Consider the following 4,825-nt stretch of genomic DNA (forward strand, 5'->3'; position numbering starts at 1 on the left):
GGGGGAGGGGAGCACCCGGGGGGAACGTGCGATGGGAGGGGGGCTGCGGCCCCCCCGCACCCGTTCCTTCGGGCCGGGGGAGGAGAGGGCTGGGGCCGGGTGAGGGACACTGCTGAGGGGTCTCGCAGCCCCCGCACAGCTCGGGAATGCTCAGTGTGGCCCAGGTCTCCAAATGTCGGGGTAGCATCAGCCCCAGGGTCTCCCCACCTGGGAACTCCCTGGTGCCACAGGGTCTCGGCACGGGTGGGGAACTGGGATTGCTTCGGGGAACGGGGGCAGCCAAGGCCGGGGTGCAGGCGGGGATGACAGCCTGCCCGGGGCTGCAGCAGCCCCAGGTCCGCAGACAAACCCCAGGGACGCTAAGTGCCGTCGTGCAACGGGAGGGCTCGACGGGAGCTCGGCCATCCCCTCTCTCCCCTTCGCCCCGCCTGGTCCCAGCGGCAGAGCCTCACGGCTCCGTGGGGATCCCTGCAGAGCGCCCCATGGACAAAGCCGGGGCTCCCTGGCTCCCTCCCTTCTCTTGTCCCTCTCCTCTTCCCTGCCCCGCAGAGGAAGGCCGTGCCTCGGAGGGAGCGTGTCCTTCCCGGTGCCGGCGGAGGCCCCGGAGCCCTGGGTGTGCCGCGGGGGAGCTGATTGCAGCTCGGCTATCAGTCCCATCTGCTCCACAATGGAGCGCCCTTGATATTTTCTCTATCTTAAGGGCTTCCCTCTCACACTGCCCTGCGCAATGTCTCTGTCGGCACCGGCTCCAGACACTTCCCCCTTCTCTCCCTCCCGCCCCGGCACCGGGAGCTCCTCCGGTCCGGGGCTCTGCCTGCCCGACGCCGGCTCCCGGGAACCGGCAGCGCCGGCAGCGCTGACCCCGGGCGGAACATCCCACCGCCAGCACCGCTCCCTGTTTATTAACCCGGATTACTGGGAGCCTGCGGCCGTCTCGCACCGGAGATATGCCAAGAGATAGGCTGGAGGAGCCTTCCCCGCGGCGGTGGGATGGGGATGGGGCTGTGGGAAGGTGCCTGGTGCTGGTTATGAAGCACATGCTTTGGCTCCCGAGAAGGCTGGCACCCCGGGACTGGCACCCAGGGACTCCTGCACAGGGACACCTGCCTCTCTGCCTGCCCCCTTGCCTGCCCCACTGCCTGTCTGCTGCCTGCCCGCTGCCTGCCCCTCTGCCTGCCTGCTGCTTGCCCCCTCCGTTGCCTGCCCCACTGCGTGCCCCTCTGCCTGCCCTCTGCCTGCCCCGCTGCCTGCCCCGCTGCCTGCCCCGCTGCCTGCCCCGCTGCCTGCCCCGCTGCCTGCCCCGCTGCCTGCCCCGCTGCCTGCCCCGCTGCCTGCCCCGCTGCCTGCCCCGCTGCCTGCCCCGCTGCCTGCCCCGCTGCCTGCCCCGCTGCCTGCCCCGCTGCCTGCCCCGCTGCCTGCCCCGCTGCCTGCCCCGCTGCCTGCCCCGCTGCCTGCCCCGCTGCCTGCCCCGCTGCCTGCCCCGCTGCCTGCCCCGCTGCCTGCCCCGCTGCCTGCCCCGCTGCCTGCCCCGCTGCCTGCCCCGCTGCCTGCCCCGCTGCCTGCCCCGCTGCCTGCCCCGCTGCCTGCCCCGCTGCCTGCCCCGCTGCCTGCCCCGCTGCCTGCCCCGCTGCCTGCCCCGCTGCCTGCCCCGCTGCCTGCCCCGCTGCCTGCCCCGCTGCCTGCCCCGCTGCCTGCCCCGCTGCCTGCCCCGCTGCCTGCCCCGCTGCCTGCCCCGCTGCCTGCCCCGCTGCCTGCCCCGCTGCCTGCCCCGCTGCCTGCCCCGCTGCCTGCCCCGCTGCCTGCCCCGCTGCCTGCCCCGCTGCCTGCCCCGCTGCCTGCCCCGCTGCCTGCCCCGCTGCCTGCCCCGCTGCCTGCCCCGCTGCCTGCCCCGCTGCCTGCCCCGCTGCCTGCCCCGCTGCCTGCCCCGCTGCCTGCCCCGCTGCCTGCCCCGCTGCCTGCCCCGCTGCCTGCCCCGCTGCCTGCCCCGCTGCCTGCCCCGCTGCCTGCCCCGCTGCCTGCCCCGCTGCCTGCCCCGCTGCCTGCCCCGCTGCCTGCCCCGCTGCCTGCCCCGCTGCCTGCCCCGCTGCCTGCCCCGCTGCCTGCCCCGCTGCCTGCCCCGCTGCCTGCCCCGCTGCCTGCCCCGCTGCCTGCCCCGCTGCCTGCCCCGCTGCCTGCCCCGCTGCCTGCCCCGCTGCCTGCCCCGCTGCCTGCCCCGCTGCCTGCCCCGCTGCCTGCCCCGCTGCCTGCCCCGCTGCCTGCCCCGCTGCCTGCCCCGCTGCCTGCCCCGCTGCCTGCCCCGCTGCCTGCCCCGCTGCCTGCCCCGCTGCCTGCCCCGCTGCCTGCCCCGCTGCCTGCCCCGCTGCCTGCCCCGCTGCCTGCCCCGCTGCCTGCCCCGCTGCCTGCCCCGCTGCCTGCCCCGCTGCCTGCCCCGCTGCCTGCCCCGCTGCCTGCCCCGCTGCCTGCCCCGCTGCCTGCCCCGCTGCCTGCCCCGCTGCCTGCCCCGCTGCCTGCCCCGCTGCCTGCCCCGCTGCCTGCCCCGCTGCCTGCCCCGCTGCCTGCCCCGCTGCCTGCCCCGCTGCCTGCCCCGCTGCCTGCCCCGCTGCCTGCCCCGCTGCCTGCCCCGCTGCCTGCCCCGCTGCCTGCCCCGCTGCCTGCCCCGCTGCCTGCCCCGCTGCCTGCCCCGCTGCCTGCCCCGCTGCCTGCCCCGCTGCCTGCCCCGCTGCCTGCCCCGCTGCCTGCCCCGCTGCCTGCCCCGCTGCCTGCCCCGCTGCCTGCCCCGCTGCCTGCCCCGCTGCCTGCCCCGCTGCCTGCCCCGCTGCCTGCCCCGCTGCCTGCCCCGCTGCCTGCCCCGCTGCCTGCCCCGCTGCCTGCCCCGCTGCCTGCCCCGCTGCCTGCCCCGCTGCCTGCCCCGCTGCCTGCCCCGCTGCCTGCCCCGCTGCCTGCCCCGCTGCCTGCCCCGCTGCCTGCCCCGCTGCCTGCCCCGCTGCCTGCCCCGCTGCCTGCCCCGCTGCCTGCCCCGCTGCCTGCCCCGCTGCCTGCCCCGCTGCCTGCCCCGCTGCCTGCCCCGCTGCCTGCCCCGCTGCCTGCCCCGCTGCCTGCCCCGCTGCCTGCCCCGCTGCCTGCCCCGCTGCCTGCCCCGCTGCCTGCCCCGCTGCCTGCCCCGCTGCCTGCCCCGCTGCCTGCCCCGCTGCCTGCCCCGCTGCCTGCCCCGCTGCCTGCCCCGCTGCCTGCCCCGCTGCCTGCCCCGCTGCCTGCCCCGCTGCCTGCCCCGCTGCCTGCCCCGCTGCCTGCCCCGCTGCCTGCCCCGCTGCCTGCCCCGCTGCCTGCCCCGCTGCCTGCCCCGCTGCCTGCCCCGCTGCCTGCCCCGCTGCCTGCCCCGCTGCCTGCCCCGCTGCCTGCCCCGCTGCCTGCCCCGCTGCCTGCCCCGCTGCCTGCCCCGCTGCCTGCCCCGCTGCCTGCCCCGCTGCCTGCCCCGCTGCCTGCCCCGCTGCCTGCCCCGCTGCCTGCCCCGCTGCCTGCCCCGCTGCCTGCCCCGCTGCCTGCCCCGCTGCCTGCCCCGCTGCCTGCCCCGCTGCCTGCCCCGCTGCCTGCCCCGCTGCCTGCCCCGCTGCCTGCCCCGCTGCCTGCCCCGCTGCCTGCCCCGCTGCCTGCCCCGCTGCCTGCCCCGCTGCCTGCCCCGCTGCCTGCCCCGCTGCCTGCCCCGCTGCCTGCCCCGCTGCCTGCCCCGCTGCCTGCCCCGCTGCCTGCCCCGCTGCCTGCCCCGCTGCCTGCCCCGCTGCCTGCCCCGCTGCCTGCCCCGCTGCCTGCCCCGCTGCCTGCCCCGCTGCCTGCCCCGCTGCCTGCCCCGCTGCCTGCCCCGCTGCCTGCCCCGCTGCCTGCCCCGCTGCCTGCCCCGCTGCCTGCCCCGCTGCCTGCCCCGCTGCCTGCCCCGCTGCCTGCCCCGCTGCCTGCCCCGCTGCCTGCCCCGCTGCCTGCCCCGCTGCCTGCCCCGCTGCCTGCCCCGCTGCCTGCCCCGCTGCCTGCCCCGCTGCCTGCCCCGCTGCCTGCCCCGCTGCCTGCCCCGCTGCCTGCCCCGCTGCCTGCCCCGCTGCCTGCCCCGCTGCCTGCCCCGCTGCCTGCCCCGCTGCCTGCCCCGCTGCCTGCCCCGCTGCCTGCCCCGCTGCCTGCCCCGCTGCCTGCCCCGCTGCCTGCCCCGCTGCCTGCCCCGCTGCCTGCCCCGCTGCCTGCCCCGCTGCCTGCCCCGCTGCCTGCCCCGCTGCCTGCCCCGCTGCCTGCCCCGCTGCCTGCCCCGCTGCCTGCCCCGCTGCCTGCCCCGCTGCCTGCCCCGCTGCCTGCCCCGCTGCCTGCCCCGCTGCCTGCCCCGCTGCCTGCCCCGCTGCCTGCCCCGCTGCCTGCCCCGCTGCCTGCCCCGCTGCCTGCCCCGCTGCCTGCCCCGCTGCCTGCCCCGCTGCCTGCCCCGCTGCCTGCCCCGCTGCCTGCCCCGCTGCCTGCCCCGCTGCCTGCCCCGCTGCCTGCCCCGCTGCCTGCCCCGCTGCCTGCCCCGCTGCCTGCCCCGCTGCCTGCCCCGCTGCCTGCCCCGCTGCCTGCCCCGCTGCCTGCCCCGCTGCCTGCCCCGCTGCCTGCCCCGCTGCCTGCCCCGCTGCCTGCCCCGCTGCCTGCCCCGCTGCCTGCCCCGCTGCCTGCCCCGCTGCCTGCCCCGCTGCCTGCCCCGCTGCCTGCCCCGCTGCCTGCCCCGCTGCCTGCCCCGCTGCCTGCCCCGCTGCCTGCCCCGCTGCCTGCCCCGCTGCCTGCCCCGCTGCCTGCCCCGCTGCCTGCCCCGCTGCCT

The sequence above is a fragment of the Calidris pugnax genome, unplaced genomic scaffold (assembly GCF_001431845.1).
Source record: "Calidris pugnax isolate Ruff unplaced genomic scaffold, ASM143184v1 scaffold192, whole genome shotgun sequence".
Classification (NCBI taxonomy): Eukaryota; Metazoa; Chordata; class Aves; order Charadriiformes; family Scolopacidae; genus Calidris; species Calidris pugnax.